Genomic DNA, 21645 nt, shown 5'->3' on the forward strand with positions numbered 1-21645 from the left:
TATGACATACAACTATCTACTCGGGCTTTGGGGAGAAAAGAAAAAAAAGGAGGAAGATTGGCAACAAATATTCGCTCAGGGCCAATCTTTCTCAAAAAAAAAAAATCTCAAAAAAAAAAAAAGAAGAAAAAAATCATGTCCATTAAGAGTAACACTGAAAAATAATATTTTTATATTCATATAATTAAACACCAGATAAGAATGAAAATTAGAGAAGTGTAAATGCATGCAAAAATGGGATGATTTGTGAAAGTATAATATGAAGCAAAAGAGACAACACCCAAAATAATATATATGCAATAAGATTTTATCCACATTAGTTTAAAATGAGCAAAACTCTACCATATTACGTAGGGACGCATACAATAATTATCACAAGATAAGCATAGTGGTTATCACCAGGAAGAGAGATGTCAATTAAAAATCCATATATTTCAATAAAAATAAAGAATATTTACCTGTTTTGAAAATTTGTAATTGAATAAATTTTAAGATTCTTAACTTTTGAAACTCCTCCAATTTCACTAAGACTTTTAGACAAATCCAGATAGTGTAGTTTTCCCTACTCGGGAAATATACACTCAAAACCCATCACAATCTGGAAATTTAAAAGAACATAATATATTCACTGTAACCATATGCATTTTTCATGGAAAAAATGGCATGTTAGTGGCTAATGTTGCCTATTTTCCTTTCAAAACATCACTTCCTGTGCCATTTTGGATTTAAAATTTATGCTAATAAGAAAGCAAACTGTTAATTTTCTGGGGTTTCAAAAACTAAAATCAAATGCTGCCATCAAACTTATTATCAAACAACTTCCTTGTTGATATTAAAAATTACCATATTACCATATTGTTTGAAAATTTTCTAAAAAATTAAAATTTCTACTCTCTGTTCAAACTATAATATTCTGCAAGTTAAGTTCCTTATTCCAGATTTTTATATTTATGTAACTTTTGCATGTAAATTGCACATTAGGAATATGACTTTTTATTACAAATCTTTCACTAGTATTTCCATCAAAAATAATTGAACTTCATATAAATAATTTCTCTCCAAAAGATTTGGACAAACTTTCATAACTCAATAACTAAGGGAAGAAAACCTTCTAAATAATTTTATAAAGTTTTTTTGTGCATTTCAAAGTTCTTTAAACATAAGATTACTTCGTAAAGGAATAAAGCAAACTCAAAACCCATCGATAAAACCTGAAGTAAATAAAGAAAAGAGGAATTTTTTTATTAGAGAGAAGAGATTACAGGTCAAAAAAGTGCATGTTCCAGAAAGGTCAGAGAAAGAGGAGAGGTGAGGACACACGTCAGCTTTTGCTTGGTGCATAAGAAACCATCCCAAAACTTAGTGGCTTCAAACAATAACCGCTTATTTTTTTCTCACAAACGTATGGTTTGACTGGATGGTTTTATATTGGTCTTGCCTGAGCTCTCTCATGCGGCTACATTCACCACGGACCAGGGGTACCTCCTCCTTTGGCAAAACTAGCTTAGCCCAGCTTTCCTGCAGAAAGCAGAGACTGAGACAAAGACCTGTGTGTAGCTGGTTTATTTTAGGAATTCATTCCAGGGAACAGATGAAGGGAATTAAAAACAGTGAAAGAGAGAAGAAGGAAAAGTCAAAACAATGATGTGCTTTTAATCTGGTCATCACTGTGGGCAGCGTAGTCTCTACATCACTGAAAGCCTCAGAGGAGCCACGAAAATGCAGCTCAGAATTGTCCAGGTGAGGGACACAAGATTGCTATCCATAAAGTGGGTCATCCTTTCCATTTTTTAACTGATATACTCCTCTGATGAAGCCACCCTTTGGTGAGTATTCACACGGGGCACAAATATCTTCTCTCTCTCTCTTTCTCCCTCCCCCACTCCATAAAGATGTCTATTCACAGACCTCTGTTTTGGACCTCCTTGTCACCAATTTTCCAATCCTATTCCTTCCAATTTTGTGACCATGTAGCAAAACCACTGGCCACTTCCCATAAATCTATATATAATCACACCTCTGGCCATTTGTCTTTCTAAGGAGAATGAACAACTAGATTCACTGATTTAAGGGGCTGTAGCATCACAGCTGTCTACTTTTGGGTGGTGCCTGAAACCAACTGCAAACCAGTCCCAACTTTCCCCTTCCACAGTCAACAGATCTCAGGGAACTCCTCATGAAACTATAGGTGCAGGCTGTAAGATAGAAGATACTATAGCAGGAGTGGGAGCCATGGACATTTGAATCATATAACTTCTTCATATAACTTACAAATGCCTTTATATCTAATAAGATTAGAGGACCAATTCAGGAAATCCAAGAACCAATTCAGAAAACTCATCCTTAAGATTCTGTCCCTCTAGACCCACACTCAGCACCAAATCTGCGTTAGTCAGGGATCCCCAGAGAAACTAAATCAAGAGGAAATATACATAATTCCAAAATCGCTGCTGTATCTGACTCTTGTTCTGTTGCTTGCTTTGTCTATTCTGGCTGTATTTTTCCTTGTCTTATAGTATGCCTTGTAACTTTGTTTTGTTGTTGAAAGCCAGACATGATGTGTTGGGTAATAGGAACTGAGTGAGACGATTTATGTTTATGTTTATGTGACTAGGAAATACACTGTGTTTACTGTTTTCTGTGGGTGCAGTTGTCTGAGGCTTCAGTTTCCTCTGAAAGTTGGGTATTTCCCTACTTTCCTTGCTAGGCTCTGGCAAAGTAGTTTACTTTGAGTTCAGGCAGAGAAAAAAATGCTCTAAACACAGTTAAAAATGATTACTTTCTCATTAGCATATTCCACATGGGTCAATTTCCCCCTCTTCTTCCTGGAAACATGAGGGGAATTTCTCAGATCTTTACCCTGGGAAACTAGAAGAGCTCCTAGAGGCAAAACTTACTACAGTGATACCTAAGACTGGATCCCCAGGAGTTTTTAACTCTCAAGCTACTCCACACAAAGCCACCAATAGTTTGTCAACTACCATTTGAATTTTCTTCCCACTCCTGCTCCCACATTTTCTGCTTCTGGTAACCAGCTGTGATTCTCTTTATTTGCCTGTCTTTCCAGTTTTGGTGGTGTCACTTTGTCATGTAACTTCAGCTGTCTGCTGTATCTAAGAAGAGTTGTTGATTTTCAATTTGTTCACCTTTTTTCTTGTTGCAAGGACAGGAGTAATGCTTTCCAAGCTCTTTGCATGTCCTAGCAGAAACTGAAAGTCCTGAACGTGTATATTTAAATAAGAATTTCAGAATTTTAAAATGGTTTAGAGATTTTAACATATTTAAAGAATCAAAATCTAGTCAAAATCTGCAACTCAAAGTAATTTCCCTGGTAAATGCTGCATTCCACGCTGTTATGATAGGGAAACATCTTACAGGTTGACTGCGGCACTTATCCAATGTGGTTTATGACATAAGGAATCCTGTCTAAAGCAATGAGACAATAATTTATAATTTTCCTTGGACTAAAATCTATTATCACCACAGCAGGTGTCATATAGCCCATGTTTTTCCTACGATCTTGTTTTGGATGTGATGAAGTATAAATTCAGCTAATATGAACCTGACAACTATTAAGAACTAAGCCAGTACCTTACTTCTTGCTTTCAGTCAAGAGTATCTATAAACCTTGAATATGAAAACATGTTTTAAGAGTTAAAGAAAATATGTACTTAAGTGAATTCACAGAAATATATCACTGCATGATAATATAGTGATTTTAGACTAAGAAAATGAAAATAACTATTTAAATTATATGATGGCTTTGGGCAAGGTGAAAGGGAAAAGTAAGTGGGGCATTAGAATCCATAAAGTTTCCATTAAAGGAGAAGGGCTGGTAGAAGATGGCAAAGTCAGAGAAAAACAAACAAAAAACCCAGCATTAGAAGAATAAGGGGAACAGAGAGGCAATAGGATCACCTAAGGAAATCTTTGCATTTGATGTTCCAAGAATGTATAAGCTAACTCCTGCTAAAATTGTCATCCATTATCTCCCAAAATATCATAATTCCATTAATTTGAGATGTATTTCAGTTTACAGTTTAACACCTCGGAATATTTAAAACTTTAAATGTGCTCACCAGACCCTCAAATCTTAGGGCTAAGAAGTTAGGAATGCTTTTGATTAATCTATTTTGAGAAAACAAGAATTTTAATTTAGAAGCTGGTCATTCTTTCAACTGTATATCTTCATATACTGTTGTTCAGCATTAACTGCATTGATTAAAGATTTTAATATGTTATACACTCTATGGATATACAGGATTTTGAAGAAATCCAAAATATTTTTAGGAATTTTAATCACTGCAATTAAAGGTAACTGTCTCAATGTGTTCAGTTATAGTTACTCACTGGAAGCTGTGACACAAACAAGAGGCTGCAGTTTATTTGAGAATCTTGGTAAAATGAATGCAATGCCACCATTTATCTCACATTCAAGAAATTATACTTGATTAAAAATGAGAGAAAGTCGCATTATTACATAAATAATCTAGTATTAGTTCTATTTGATTAGAATATAATTGGGAAAAAAACACATTAGTATTTATCTATGGTAAATAGATAGTCACAACAGTGACTGTTACTATTCCTAGAAAAGCCTTAAGTCATTGACAGCGAGAATCACAGAATGGAGGGGGAATACTTAGATGATAAGCCTCTGTAGGGCTTTGGTCTCTGAGGTTGTAGATTCAAGTATTTTCAGTTATGTTAGTCTCACATATCAAAATGAAAAGAGCTCATGTATAAAAAGTCAAGCAGACATGAATTTGGATTTTAATTTTAATACTACCTGGTACTTTTTGCATATAAGACAGTTATTCTCTAAACTTCAGTTTACCTGTCTTTAGTCAGGGCATATTATAGTTATAAGGTGAGTGTGAGGATTAAAAGACATCACTGTGCACCAGAGAGAGAGAGAGAGAGAGAAAACCAAACCAATTGATCAGAATCTTCATAGTGCTGGGGTGACAGTATACTTTCCAAGAAGAATTCTCTCTAGGTAACTCCATTTCATGGAGAGGGTAGAGGACAAGTATTTGTAGTATAAAGTCTGTTACATAAAATATTTTTAATTAATTGGAGTTCTTATTTATTTCCTCATCTCTTCTTCCCAGTGGCCCACAAAAGCTCTGTTGAAAATGCATAAATTTATAGACATTTATCTGAACTGTCATTGCATATGGTACTTTTTAGCATCAGCCTAAATTCTCATGATGCAATTCTGTCTTCTTAATGCATTGTTTTGTTGTGTGGGCATGTGAGCACAAATTAAGAAAATTCGAGAGAATATCTTAACATTATTTTTAGTAAATTACTAGCTGAGAGCCTGCTCAAAATCTGAAGTCTTGGTGTTTTAATAATTAGGTAACAATTATTTATAATTATCGTATTCAATGTTAACATGCAAATGCTTTTATTAAAATAACCTTACAAGATCTTAGATGGTTTGTAGCACTTGAATTTTAAGGAATTTAAAGTCTTTGCTTGGTAAATATTTTCCACTGGTTAGTCCAGCATTTCGTACCATCTTGCCTTTCAGAACGGATTTTGTTTTTCTTTCCTCTCTCTTCTCATTTTGTCCCATGATCAAACATAAAGATATAAGAAAAAGCATGATAATTTTGTTGAAAAGCATCTAATTCATATGAAAATATGTCTAAATTGAACCTTTAATTGACCATTTTAACAAATCCAGTAAAGTTAATAATGTAAATTGTCTGAATAATTCAGTTCCATTTAGTGTTTCCAGTTAATGAGTTCAGATGAACTTAGAATAATGTCTTAAATATTCTATGTTCACAGAATTAGCAATAAGTTCAAATAAAATCTGAATTAACTTTATTGTATATTTGAACATACAGCTAACCTTCAACTTTTGGAATTTAATTTAACCTCTTTACTCATTCTCTATTAAATAAGTAGTAATCATATTTCACTTTTCAAACCATTACATACTTGATTCTAAATTTCTAAAGCAGAGACCACATGGGTAGTGACCTAGAAAGGCAATGGCAGGGCTTGCTTGTGGGAAGTTCAGATGCGTGAGATTCAAAGTTTATAAAATTTAGAGTATTTACAAATAAAATATGGCTATTAAAATAATTTTAAAATCATAGAAAATTTATTTATGTGTATTGGTTTGTACTGTTCTAAGGGACAAAGAATATATCAATTTCAGCTTCCCTATTCAGAATTTAGAGCATTATGGAATCCAGAAGTTTCCTCTAGAAATGTTTGTGTTCTAGAACATCAATAATATTGCATTGTTTATACATTAGTGTGTATTATATGTATATTTGTGAAATATTTATGTATATATGCTTAAATGTATTTATATGTGGACATACAGTTTTCATTGAAAGTTGCATAAAATATCTTGCAGCTATCATAAGTGTAGTTTTTATTACTTTTAGCAGAAATGTATTTTTGCTCTAGATGCATATCTGAAAATATAATAGTAACACATATAAATATGCAATCGTTGCTTTAAACACCGGTTTTCTGGAAACAATCTAAACCAAAATTAATCTCTACTAATAATGAATACTAATCATATTCATAAAAATGATATAAAAATTATAACAAAATGTATTCAATACCCACTGTGATCAGACAAGAATATCACATTTCTTCAAAATGGTAATAGTTCAAGTGCTGGCATTCTATTTACTGCAGACAAAAGTAAACATTAGTTACATTTCTAAGAAAGCAGATAAAAAATTATGTAAAATTTATTTGTAGTCCTAATTAACTGTGCATTGATTCTAAACTTTATTGAGATGGTCATGCAGTTCTAGTAAAGATATAGGAGATAATGCTACTGAGATGAGCTTACCTACAACTTGTTCCTCTAGTGCAAAAGTCCTTAATGTTACACCTGAATCAACTTTAACATCCCTAGTTCTATTTTATAACCCCATTAATCAATACTCCCACTATTAAGTCAGTTTCAGATAGGACATTTAATTTATTTTCTGATAGAAAAAATGAATTCAACAACTGTAACTTGAAATAAGACAGTTAAAATCTTAATAATAGAAGCAAGTTTAATGTGTATGCTTTAAAGGTGGCAGTAACTGTTTTAGATCACAGCCTGAATAACCTGTCATCTAGATAATTAAGGGAAAAAAAGTCAAGCTACTATCCACCGGGAGTAATTGACATATTGATATGTCAATTTAAGAGGCACCTTCAACAAAATTTTGGAAAAAAAACAAACCAAAAACTACAGCACAATAAACATTCTTCAATTCTTTAAACTACCATACAATAGCATACATTCATCCTTAGAATATCAGGTCATTTTTTTTTAGTATAGCAATCCAAGTTGATATCCAGACTTCTTCACCTTGAGATTAAAGATTCTTCTCAATTGCTTTTGCCATAAATAACTATTTATAGCATCGCATCAACATATTGTTGCCTGAAATCTTATTCTTTATTTTAGTCATTTTGTGCTTTTATTATTGCCAATAAACATATGGAAGGCTGTTTAGATTCTGTCTGCATGTTTTACTTAAGTTAAATACGTACACCCACACACACATTGTTTTTATAGGTATCGTAAATCAAGTTTTTTAACGCATGCACAGATTACCTGCTCGACATTTTTTTTTCAGGAAGATTTTAGCCATATTCTGTACATTAACACGATGTACAACTGAGAACCTTGCAGGACATTTGGTCATGTCTTATGGATGTTTTGGACAGGACCAAATGTCTGCCAATCACTGAGAACAGCACTTGCTACTTGTACTTGCTTATATTTACTACCATGAACATATCCCTCACAGTTTGTTGGATTTGCTCCCAAAGCTGAGACCATTCTTATAATTTACTTAAGAACTTTATCTCCTGGTCACCATGAAAGCATTTATGAACTAACACTAATACCAAACCAGTGAGAAAAAATAAAGAGCTATTTGGAAAAAGAATAATTAGTACTACAAAGAGACCAAACAAAAGGATGAGATTAATTAAATGAAAATGGAAAAGCATATTAAAAAAACCATATGTGCCTTATGATAGCATAGTTTAAAAGCAAGATCTTACTACATAGGAGACCTTGGGTCTAATAATTGATAATTATCTGCAGTGTCACTTTGGGTATTAACTCTGAGTATAGTTTTCTTATCTATTAAAGAAATATAAATACTTTATAGTAATTCAACTGTTCTGTTGCAACATCACATGTAAAAATTCAAGGTCATTTTGTATTTTGGACGTTCTTTCCATCTCCCTCTAGGTCCTAGCTGAATTAATGTTTAATGTTAATGTTTAAAGAGCCAGTGATAAACTGTCTTATTATTGATTGTGCAAGAGTAAAGTAAAACATATAGATGCCTTGAAATAAAAACAGACTTTTCTCTCTAGTAAACAAGTCCATATGTATAACATTTGATATTTCAAAGAAGCATTTTTCCAACATAAACCAGAAGAGACATCAGTAATAAGAATTTTTTTCTTCTTTCAAAGTGTTGGATGTATGAAGATTTGCGGAATTCCAGTAGCTACTCTGATCTCTAAATTAGTATTATTAAAAAAATTATCATATTACTGAAGATGTTTAATGTAATGTTATTAGTCGCATAACATTAGTGTGTAAATGTCTCTATGAGTCTATGGAATAATTTTAGGATTCTTAACAGAATATCGAATAGAACATTTTTAACAGACAACCTGGATGGAGAACACAATTTCCATATTTACAATAGGCAGTATGATTTTAAAGTTTTAAAAATACTAAAGTGTAGAAATATTACCTTCTTTTCATTACATGATATATATTTTAATTTAAATAAAGTAACCAAGTCACTAAACTGGTAAAAATGTGTGGAGGGTTGGAGAATTTTGTCTCAAACTTTTAAGATTGTGTAACATGTTAGAGAATACACTATGGATTTTCTAGACAAATCCTTTTGTCTGATTATGTAGCTGTGATATATGACAGAAAAAGAGGTCAAAATAGATTTCACGGTTTGCTCATAGTGAAAAAAAAAGATAAAGAACAAAGGAAACACAGTTGACACTCTGAACTTGCTTCAATAGCTTGTCAAATATGTTTATGTCTGATGATCTTGGCCCAGATACACAGCCTCATAGAGTTAGTGATATTATTACTTTGGCAATATATGATAGCTTCAAAGACCTGTTACAGAATAATTAATGTTGGAGAAGACCATGTTTTCTCAAATTTTATTTGTTAAATAATTAATATTTTATAACAAAATTTACAAATATGAACACCTATATATGTAAATACACATACATTTACATATATACAAACATAAATATATATGCCTAAATGTTCAGTAAATTATACTTTGAGTGGGGAAAAGAGTATGAAAAAAACATAATTAAAAGTGATTCACATAAAAGGAATATCAAATAATATAGTTTTATGAGCATGAGTGGTAAGAAATGACGTTAAAAAATGTCGACTATGACAATGAGGAAATTTGATGCTCCATGATAATCAGAGTACTTCATTTTTAAATGGAATTGTTTTACTTCTCTTCATCCTGATATGATGGAGGAATATTTTAGTTTCTGGTCTATTATGGTCCATAATCATAATAATTAAGAAAAATAGAGTATTAAGATGATAAATGCATATTAAGCATATCAATATATATTTCTACACATTAAGTGCAAATCCTAAGGTATATCTAAAGTAAGCTAAGCAAAATATTTAAAAAATTAATAAATTAAATCTTTTAAAACTGTGGTGCCAGTCACCCTCAAAATAAGCAAAAGTACAATGACAAAGAAAATTATATTTAAACTTAGATAATGTAGTGACACCAGCCCATGATTTTTCTGAACTCCACAAGTGAGATCCTGTATAACTATTTTATTCTCTCTACACTGAAATGTTCTCATTTAAAAGGAGCTACTATGATGCTTTGTTATAGTCTCCTTGGGTCAGTGAGTGTCAGAAAAATAGATATACTTAAATTACTAGTTATCTATTTAGAAAATTTTTTTGTTAGGAGTTTAATTTTTAATTTTTTTATTTTTTTGTGTGAGGAAGATCAGCCCCGAGCTAACATCTGATGCCAATGCTCCTCTTTTTTCTTTTTGCTGAGGAAGACTGGCCCTGAGCTAACATCCGCGCCCATCTTCCTCTACTTTATATGGGATGCTGCCACAGCATGGCTTAACAAGCGGTGCGTCTGTGCGCGCCCAGGATCTGAACGGCAAACCCTGGGCCGCTGCAGTGGAGCGCATGCACTTAACCACTTGCGCCACCGGGCCAGCCCCAAGGAGTTTAATTTTTAGAGCAGATTAAGGTTTACAGAGAAATTGAGGGAAGGTACTGAGATTTCCTATATATCCTCTGCCCCATACACGCATAGGTTCCTGCAGTATCCATATCCAGAAGCACATTTGTTACAATTGATGAACCTACATTGATGAATCATAATCACTCAAAGTCCATAGTTGACATTATGATTCATTCTTGCTATTGTACCTTCTATGGGTGTAGAAAAATGCATAATGACATGCATACATTGTTATGATATCAAACAGTATTTTTTTGTGTAAGGAAGATCAGCCCTGAGCTAACATCCGAAGCCAGTTGTCCTCTTTTTGCCGAGGAAGGTTGACCCTGGGCTAACATCTGTGACCATCTTCCTCCACTTTATATGGGACACTGCCACAGCATGGCTTGACAAGAGGTGTATCAGTGCGCGCCCAGGATCCGAACCTGCTAACGCCGGCCGCTGAAGCGGAGCACACACAGTTAACCACTAAGCCACTGGGCTGGCCTCAAACAGTATTTTTAATGCCCTAAATACCCTCTATGCTCTGCCTTTTCCTTCCCTTTCCCAAACCCCTGGCAACCGCTGATCTTTTTACTGTCTCCATAGTTTGCCTTTTCCAGAATGTTATAAAGTTGAAATCATACAGTATGTAGCCTTTTCAGATTGGATTCTTTCGCTTAGTATTACGCATTTAAAGTTACTTATGTCTTTTTGTTGCTTGATAGCTTATTTCTTTTTAGTGCTAAATACTATTCCACTGTCTGGATGTACTACAGTTTACTTATCCATTCACTTACTGAAGGACATCTTGGTTGCTTCCAAGTTGCGGCAATTATGAATAAAGCTGCTGTAAACATTCATGTGCGGGTTTTTGTGTGGACGTAACTTTTGAACTCCTTTGGTTAAATACCAAGGAGTTTTGACAACTGGATCATATGGTAAGAGTATGGATAGTTTCGTACGAAACAGTGAAACTGTCTTCTAAAGTGGCTGTACCATTTTGCGCTCCTTCCAGCTGTGAATGAGAGTTCCACATCCTAATCAGCATTCGGTGTTGTCTGTGTTCTGGATTTTGGACATTCTAATAGGTGTGAGGTGGTATCTTAGTTTTGTTTTAATTTGCATTTCCCTGATGATATATGATGTGGAGCATCTTTTCATATGCTTATTTGCCACCTGTATATCTGCTTTGGTGAGGTGCCAAGTCTTTGGACCATTTTTAGTCAAGTTGTTTGTTTTCTTATTGTTGAATTTTAAGAGTTCTTTGTATCTTTTAGATAACAGCCCTTTATCAGACATGTCTTTGCAAATATTTTCTCCCAATCTGTGGTTTGTCTTTTCATTCTCTTGATGTTGTCTTTTGCAGAGCAGAAGTTTTTAATTTCAATGAAGTTCAGCTTATTATTTATTTCTTTCATGAATCATGCCTTTGGTGTTGTATCTAAAAAGTCATCTCCATATCCAATGTTATCTACGTTTTCTCCTATGCTTTCTTCTCTCAGTTTTATAGTTTTGTACTTTCTATTTAGGTCTATGATACGTTTTGAGTTAATTTTTGTGAAAGGTGTAAGATCCGTGCTTAGATTTATTTATTTTTTTGCCTGTGGAATGTCCATTTGTTTCATCATGATTTGTTGAAAAGTCTATCTTTTCTGAATTGTATTTGCTCCTTTGTCAAAAATCAGTTGACTATATTTATAGGGGTCTATTTCTGGGCTCCCTATTTTGTTCCATTGATCTATTTATCTATTCTTTTGTCAATATCACACTGTCTTGATTACTGTAGGTTTATAGTATTGAAATATATTGACATATAACATTGTGTAAATTTAAGGTGTACAACATGTTGATTTGATACATTATACATTGTAATATGATTTGTCATTGTAGCGAAAGTTAACACCTTTATCATGCTACATAATTATCATTTCTTTTTTTGTGTTGGGAATAATTAAGATCTAATCTCTTAGCAAGCTTGATGATTATAACTTAACATTGTTGACAAATAAGTCCTGGAGATCTAATGCACAGTATAGTATAGTGTACCTAGACAACAATATAGTATGTCATGAAGTCAGATTATGTCAGTCCTCCAACTGTTCTTCTTCAATATTGTGCTGGCTATTCTGGGTCTTCTGCCTTTTCATATAAATTTTAGAATCACTTTATTGATATCAACAAAATAACTTGCTGGGATTTTGATTGAGATTGCATCAATCAAGTTGGGAAGAACTGACATCTTGACAATATTGAGTCTTTCTATTCATGAACATGGAATATCTCTCCATTTATTTGTTCTTCTTTGATTTCATTCATTAGAGTTTTGAAGTTTTCCTCATATAGATGGTGTATGTATTTTGTTAGATTTACACCTAAGAGTTTCATTTTTGGGGTGCTAACATAAATGGTATTGTGTTTTCAATACCAAGTTCCACTTGTTCCTTGCTGGTATATAGGAAAGTGATTGACTTTTGTATATTAACTTTGTATTCTGCAACCTTGCTACAATTGCTTATTAGTTTCAGGAATTTTATTGTCAAGTTTTTTGAATTTTCTACATAGATGATTATGTCATCAGTGAATAATGACAGTTTTATTTCTCCCTTCCCAATCCGTATACATTTTATTCCCTCTTCTTGTCTCATCACATCAGCTAGTGCTTTCAGTATGACGCTGAAAAGGAGTGGTGAACAGGGACATTCTTTTATCATATGTGATTATAGTGGGAAAGCTTCAAATTTCTCACCATTAAGTATGATATTAGTGGTAGGTTTTTGTAGATATTTATCAGGTTGAGGAAGTTCTCCTACATTCCTAGTTTACTGGGAGTTTTTATTGTGAACGAGTGTCGGTTTTTGTCAAATGATTTTTCTGCATCTATTGATATGATCATGTAATTTTTAAAAGCCTGTTGATGTTATGAATTACATTAATTGATTTTCAAATGTTGAATCACCTTAGTGTACCTGGGATAAATCTCACCTGGTTGTGGTGTGAAATTCTTTTTACACATTGTTGGATTTAATTTGGTTATATTTTGTTGAGGATATTCGCATCTATCTTCATGAGAGATATTGTTCTGTAGCTTTCTTTCTTTGTAATATCTTTGCCAGCATTAGGGTAATGCTGGCCTCATAGATCGAGTTAGGAATTATTCCCTCTGCTTCTATCCTCTGAAAGAGATTGTAGAGAATTGGCATCATTTCTTTCTTAAATGTTTGGTAGTATTTACCCGTGAATACATCTGGCCTGATGCTTTCTATTTTGGAAGGTTATTAATTATTGATTCAATTTCTTTAATAGATACAGGCTTATTTGGATTGTCTGTTTCTTCTTGTGTGAGTTTTAGAAGAATGTGTCTTTCAAGGAATTGGTACATTTTACTAGGTTAGCAAATTTGGGGCATAAAGCTGTTCTTATATTCTTTTGTTATATTTTTAATGTCCACAGAATCTGTAGCGATGTCCCCTTATTCATTTCTGATATTAGTAATTTGTGTCTTCTCTCTTTTTTCTTAGTTAGCCTGGCTAAAGGCTTATTGATTTTATTGGTCTTTTCAAAGGACCATCTTTTGGTTTTATTAATTTTCTCTATGATTTCCTATTTTCAATTTCATCGATTTCTGCTCTTATAATTCTTTTCTTCTGCTTACTGCAGATATAATTTCTCTTCTTTTTCTAGTTTCGCAAGGTGAAAACTTAGATTATTGATTTTAGATCTTTTCTAAGATATGCATTCAATGCTATAAATTTCCCTCTAAGAACTATTTTTGCTGCATCCCCTCAAATTTTGATAAGTTGTGTTTCCATTTTAATTTAGTTCAAAACATTTTTAAAAGTTCTCTTGAGATTCTTCTTTGACCCATATGTTATTAGAAGTATGTTGCTTAATCTCCATGTATTTGGAGATTTTCCAATTATCTTTCTGCTAGTGATTTTTAGTTTAATTCCACTGTGGTCTGAGAATAGACATTGTATGATTTGTTTTTTTAATCTGTTAAGATGTGTTTTATGGACCACAATGTGGTGAATATTCCATGTGAGCTTGAGAGGAATGTGTATTCTGCTGTGGTTGAATGAAGTAGTCTATCAATGTCAATTATATTTAGTTGTTTGAAGGAGTGTTGAATTAAACTAGACCTTTACAAATTTTCTGTCCATTTCTGGATCTGTCCATTTCTGACAGAGAGGTGTTCAAGTCCCCAACTATGATAGTGGATTACTCTATTTCTTTTTGTAATTCTATTAAATTTTTGTCTCATATATTTTGACACTCTTTTGTTAGGTACATACATACACGTTATGGATTGTTATGTTTCTTTGAAGAATCAACCTCTTTATCATTATATAATGTCTTTCTTTATTACTATTACTTTCCTTGCTTTGAAGTCTATTCTGTGTGATATTAATATACTCCTGTTTTCTTTGATTAGTGTTAGCAGGGTATATTTTCTCCATCCATTTTCTTTTAATCTGTATCTGTCTTTATATCTACAGTGGGTTTCTTGTAGACAATCTTTAGTTGGGTCTTGTTTTTCAATGTATTCTGGAAATTTCTGACTTTCAACTGGTGTATTTAGACCACTGACATTCCAATCGTTTATTTGGTATAGTTGGATTAATATTTACTGTATTTGTTACAGCTTTTTATTTGTTGCCCTTGTTCTTTGTTCCTATTTTTCTCTTCCACTCTTTTTTTGCCTTTCATGGTTAACTGAGTATTTTCTATGAACCATGTTCACTCCTTTCTTAGCATATCAGTTATACAGGTTTCCTCGCTATCCCAAAGTAAAGCATTCCTATGAAACTTTTCATAAGCCGAAATGGCATAAAATGAAGAAGCAATTACCGTTAATTTATATAGAATAAACCTTTGAGAATTCCCAGACTTAAAAAATAACCTACCAAATCATATCAAATAACACATAAAACCTAGAATAACACTAACATATAATAAAAACAGGAATGATATGATAAATACACAGGCTATATAAAGTAAAATAATGCATGCACAGTGTAGTTTCACAGAACAGTATATGTAGTATGCATAGTGAGTATTCTGGAAGGCTGAGAGGTGGTAGTGATGACGTTGTGTTAGGCTAAGTTGTTGGAGGTCAGAGTGGTGGGAGGTACAGGAGACTAGGGCTTACGAGAGTGAGGAAGAAGATCATCTGTTAATATCTCTTAGTGGTCTGAATCCATCAGAGCAGGCAGGTCACTAACTTCTATGTCTGCCAGCCTCGATGTCAAAGGTTGAGGTTCGTTTTCTACTGTGGCTGATGTGACTGATGTGGAAGGCTTGAAATATGACAGTATGCTTGACCACTTAGTCTCTATAATGGCTCACTGCAAAACGAACGCTAAATGCTATTTTCACTTTCTCTTTTTTTCGTAAATTTGAAAACCCTCTTTAGATTTCTTTAGGTTAGGGAAAACAGGTACCAATGTAGGTCTTTCATGAAAAAGAAGTGGTGTAAAGCAAATTTTCAGATTGGGGGGGAAACCTGTTCTTCTTTTTCCATTTTTTGTAGGGGCTTTCTTCTCCTTCTAGTGTTCTTATTATGTGTATGTTAAACTTTTATAGTTATCCTACAGTCTTTGGATATTCTTTTATGTTTTTCTTTCCATTTTGTTCCCTTTGCCTTTGAATTTTAAGAATTCTATTGACACATCCTCTAGCTCAGAAATTCTTTCCTTAGCCGTGCCCAGTGTACTAATGAACGCATCAAAGACATGCTTTATTTCCATCACATTGTTTTTTATCTCTAGCATTTCTTTTTGGTTCTTTTTTAGGATTTCCATCTATTTGCTTGCATTGCCATCTGTTCTCATGTGATGTCTACTTTATCCATTAGAGCCTTTAGTATCGTTTTCATAGTAGTGTTAATATTGTTGAAGTGCTAAAATTATTTTCGAATAATTTTAAATTATATTTTTGCTTATTCATAAATCACCTGGCCATTTTACTTATTTATTCTTGTATATCAACTTATAGATTCAATAGATATCCATTGAATGCCTCTTCCTTTTTTTAGATGTAGTGTGGTTTACAAGGGTATGATTAAGATACTATTAACAAGTTTGCACAAGTGAATACGACATATCAATTTTATGAGACTAATAAAAAGCACAATAGAAACATAAAGAAAATTAAATTTGCTAGAATGAATTATGTAAATGATTTAGAAAGTCAAAGAAATCTCTGCATGAGAAAATAAATAAATTTCCAGATATGGAAATTGTCATTGTTCAGGAAACAGTTACAAACTTTCTTTTGAGATGAAAATATTGTTGAGGACAGTGAGACAGGAGTTTGGCTAGGTAGATATTATCATATTAGGAGGATTTTTTTTTTTTTTTTTTTGGTGAGGGAGATTGGTCACGAGCTAACATCTGTTGCCAATCTTCTTCTTTTAGCTGAGGAAGATTGGCCTTGAGCTAACGTCTGTGCCCATTTTCCTCTATTTTATATATGGGACGCCACCACAGCATGAATATTAAACAAAGTAATTTGGAATGGGTGTGGTAGTCAAGGGGCATATATTGCATTATAAAAATGCTTTAAAAATATTATCTAGCAGTTCAAAAAATTAGACTGAAAAAAGATGCTATTTTCAAGAATCTTCATTTAGAAGTTGAAACCAAAACCACATTTGAGGATAGACAGACAATCTACCAATCTACTTTGAGAGCAATGGAAATAAATTATAAGGGGAAAATATTAGTGATAATTTAAGGTAAATATAAACCCACAATATTAGAATGCAGGGAATGAACAATAGAATATTATCAAATATTGTACCACAATTCCTGTGACAAATATTTTATGAACATTTAATGCTTATTTTCACTCACAATTACTGTAACTTCAGAAAGAATTAGTACTACATTTTCTACGTCACTTTTTTTTTTGTTTTTTTCCCTGAGCTAACATCCATTGCCAATCTTTGTCTTTTTTTTTTTTTGCTTAAGGACGATTAGCCCTGAGCTAACATCTGTGCCAGTCTTCCTCCACTTTATATGTGGGATGCCTCCACTGCATGGCTCATGAGTGGAGTAGGTCCATGCCAGGATCAACTGGAACCTGGGTCACTGAAGCGGAGCACGCAGAACTTGAACCACTCAGCCACAGGGTCAACGCCCTCTACTTCACTTTTGACAATTTATTTGTCTGCAAGAAGTTGGAAAACTTATGTATTATTAATTATTGAGATAAAGAATTCCATATAAGATATATGAGGAAAGTGAAGAAATGGAAACTGATATTCACTAAGTTTCTACTATGTGTCAGGTGGTTGGCCAACTACTTTGTACGCACATCAATTTAAATCTTAGGAGGTAAGTGTAATCATCTAGTTTATTTAAGAGAAAGGCTTAGCTTAAAGTGAGTGTTAATAAAATATTTTCTGACTCCAAATCCAGGTTTTTTTGTTTTTTGTTTGTTTTGTTTGTTTTTGGCACAGCACATCCTGGTGTCTGCATTTAATGCTCTGATTTAGCATCAATGATTCATGCAAAAGGAATGGATATATTTATATCAGTAGCATTACTGACTCAGAAAGAAATAAATTAAAGGACAAAGATCAAAGTTACTGAGAGAAAAAAATAAAAACTCCCCAGGAAGTTGTTTGCTGTCACTATTAGAGAAAAAGATTCAACTATAGTATTCTTTTTTGTTTGTTTGTTTTGTGAGGAAGATTGGCCCTGAGCTAACATCTGCCAATCCTCCTCTTTTTGCTGAGGAAGACTGGCCCTGGGCTAACATCCGTGCCCATCTTCCTCCACTTTATATGGGACGCTGCCACGGCATGGCTTGACAAGTGGTGCGTTGGTGCGCACCCGGGATCTGAACCGGCGAACCCCGGGCCGCCGCAGCGGAGCGTGCACACTTAACCACTTGTGCCACCAGGCCGGCCCCTATAGTATTCTTTTAAAGAGAATCTGCAGGTATTTGCAATTACAGAGTAAAAAATCTGTAATCTGCAACTTTCTTTGGGTTACAGCTGTGAAATATGCTGCTGACAAGGTAACAACTCTTCTTTTGCCATATAAGGACACTTTTAGTAATTGTTATTATCAGAATCCTCAAAAAAAAAAGGCAATGTTTATATAAATGGAAAATTTCAACGAAGACACGCATAAAATGTGCAGCATAAATAGGAAAATTTCAGCTTCAAGTAACCAAGTGTATTTTTACTTAAACAGCTCAGAAGTTAGCTAGAGACTTCTTTTACAAAATAAAATGGGTGGTTGGTTGGTGTGGATGGAAGCTACTCTGAAGTAATGGGCATGATGATGTTGGTGTTTGTCAGAGCCCCAGATTAAAAGACTCCTCAAGGTTCCAGCTATTATAGATCCCTTCTGATAGGTGGTTCAGTCTTGCTTTACAATTTAAGAGATTATACATAGATTTTACAAAAGTAAATTTTTTACTGGAGTGTTGAGGAAGTCTGATAGTCATACCCCAAATGAGAAATTTGAATTGAATGTTATTGCTGTCAATGATCTTGCTTCTTGAGGTAATGGCCATGTCATTGCACCCAGGAAAAGAATGTTCTGGGAGCTTCTCTATGGATGAACTTCCCTCCATTTGTCCCTCCTACGACAGATTAGTTTTTACTTTTCAGATTCTGAAAGAAAGAGAAAATTCACCAGGAGAGGGCTGAAAAATCAATAAGGGTAATTTCTAACTTACTTTTAAAAATTACTTTCTTTTTTAAAATAAAATTGGTTAAAAATCCCATTTGATGTTTGTTCTTTGGAATTCTGAATCTTTTACACATTGCCTTATAAAATAAATTAAATTAGGACATAGAAAAAATAAAGGAATTCCTCTGATAATAGGCTAGGAATTTCCAAAAGGTTGACATATAAGCTAAAGTAGTTATTCAAATCTGTGAATTATGGGAAGTTTGTTTATTTAACTTTTATATTTAACTATGACCAAATACAGTCCCAGGAAACTTGATTCACTTAATAATGTAAATCAAGGTAAATTAATGATTTAATTAAAAAAAAATTGAATAACAAAAAAATTTTAGGTTATAACCAGTCTCAGTGAAGGCAGGACATTCCAAGTGTGAAAACAAAGTAATAATGAATAAAGATTAAATTTGACAAGAAATATTTAAAAATTCCACATAGTACAAATGTAAACACAAAAGTCAGTAGGAAAATTCATATATGTCTAAGGTAAGTCTAAAATTAATTAATTAAAAAATCTAAGTACAGAAATAAAAGGATTTAAGCAGGCAATTTTCAAAAGTAGAGATTAAATGATAATAAGTAATTATCCATCTATCTACTCTTTTCCTAGTCCAGCAATCAACCCATCTACCCAGCATACATCTACTAAGCCTCTAGTATGTTTGAGGCAATAAGCACAAAAACACATTTATTGTCATTTATAATGGTCTAAATGAATTTTTAAAATATATAACGCAATATATTGTAATACATCATTGTAATAAAGTGAAATTACAATGAAATCTAATAGGGTGAAAACCTGGACCAGATTTCATAAAATGAGGGAGAGCACTTGGACATTTTCATAAAATGTTCATTGAAAACTAAATCCAGAGAGGAAGTCTAGATGACGGAGAACTCTGAACTCACCTCCTCCTGCGGACACAGCCAATTTACAACTACTCGTGGAAAAATTACCCCTGAGACAGAACTGAAAACTGAACAAGAGGAACTCCTGCAACAACAGACAATCCTAATTGAGGTGGAAGAGGCAGAAACTCCCTTTTGGAGAGGAAAAATGCCACCTTCACAAGCCGCAGTGCTTCACGGCTGCCCGGGAGCAGCCCACAGGTACGCAGCATCCCTGGAGACATGGGGCCCTGAGCTGGGAGCGCCCCCGCTGTGGGCATTTTGTGGACCCAGCACAATCGAGACGAGTGGCAGAATATCTGACTTAGCCTGCTACCAAAACACTGGGGAGTACTCCCATAAAGCTGGTTCACAAAGAAATTAAAACTGGCTCTTAAAGGGCCCACACACAAACTCACCCGTTTCAGAAAGCAACCTAAAATCAATAGAAAGAAAGGTGCACAGTGCTTTGGTGACAAGAGACTCACCTAATAGGCACTGAGTGCATCTCGGTGAGGGGTGAGACCTCTCCAGGGACTGGGACATTGGCGGTGGCCATTGTTGTGGCCTGGTGGGGGCATGCTGACACAGACGCCATTGGAGTTCTCCCTGGGACCAGCTAGCCCAGGGTCTACCCTACCTGCTAGAGCACCGATTTAATCCAGCTCAGCCAGGGCAGGCAGCCCACCCTAGGGACTGGCCCCACCCAACAACAAGCCCTCAGGTAACTTCTGGGCCTGCATAGATTGGTGACTGGATTCTCTGCTGCTGGGCAACTGAGCAGACTTCAGTGGGCAGGGTGTGCACAAGGAGCAGGTGGAGAGTGTGGGGCCGTGGTGGAGTGTCCACGGCTGCCACCGTGGACAGACTGGGTCCGCTTCGGGAGGTCGGGGCATGCACACAGGGCAGGACTGTGTTAACTATGTGTGTGGACCTTTGGGCGGCAGGGCTTGTCAGCTGCAGAAGACGTGTGCTTTTCAAAGACCCACATAGGGGGTTTGCCCCACCTTCCAAAGGCTGAAACAATTGGGTGCTCCTGTGCCTGAGCCCAGCCCGACCCAGCTGTAATCCTCAGAGAGCTGACAAGAGACCTAAAGGCTGGAGGCTTATAGCAATTGTAAGGCCCTGAGCCTAACAATCTGCCATGCTGGGGGCCTACTCACTTAAAAGAAATACTGCAACACAAATGTGGTATTAGAACTTGCAGCCAACTGTGCTGGGGCTCCCCACACCTGATAAAGAGACTGAAGGGCCCACAACAACTACAAGCAGCTGAGCATTATAACAGCAGGCCAGGAGCATAGCTCAGCCTCCCTGGGCACCTGCAGGGAGAGTAAACAGGCCACAATAGAAGGACACATGTAGCCCACATAGGGGTCACCCCTGGAACATTGAGAACTGAGGGAAGCACACTGCAGGCCTCCTAAGGCATCACTTATATAAGGTCACCTATCCAAGAGCAGGAGACATAGCTGACCTACCTAATACATAGACACAAGCACAGGGAAAGAGGCAAAATGAGGAGGCAAAGGAATACACTCCAACTAAGGGAACAGGACAAAACCCCAGAAAAGGAACTAAGTGAAAAAGAAATGAGTAACCTACCTGACAGAGAGTTCAAACAAAGAGTGTTAAGGATGCTCACTGATGTGGGGAGAAGAATAGATGAACTCAGTGAGAAGGTCAAGAAAGAAATGGTAGATATAAAAAAGAACCAATCAGAAATGAAGAATACAATACTGGAAATGAAAAATTCACTAGAGGGTCTCAAAAGCAGCGTAGAG

The sequence above is a fragment of the Diceros bicornis genome, chromosome 21 (assembly GCF_020826845.1).
Source record: "Diceros bicornis minor isolate mBicDic1 chromosome 21, mDicBic1.mat.cur, whole genome shotgun sequence".
Classification (NCBI taxonomy): domain Eukaryota; kingdom Metazoa; phylum Chordata; class Mammalia; order Perissodactyla; family Rhinocerotidae; genus Diceros; species Diceros bicornis.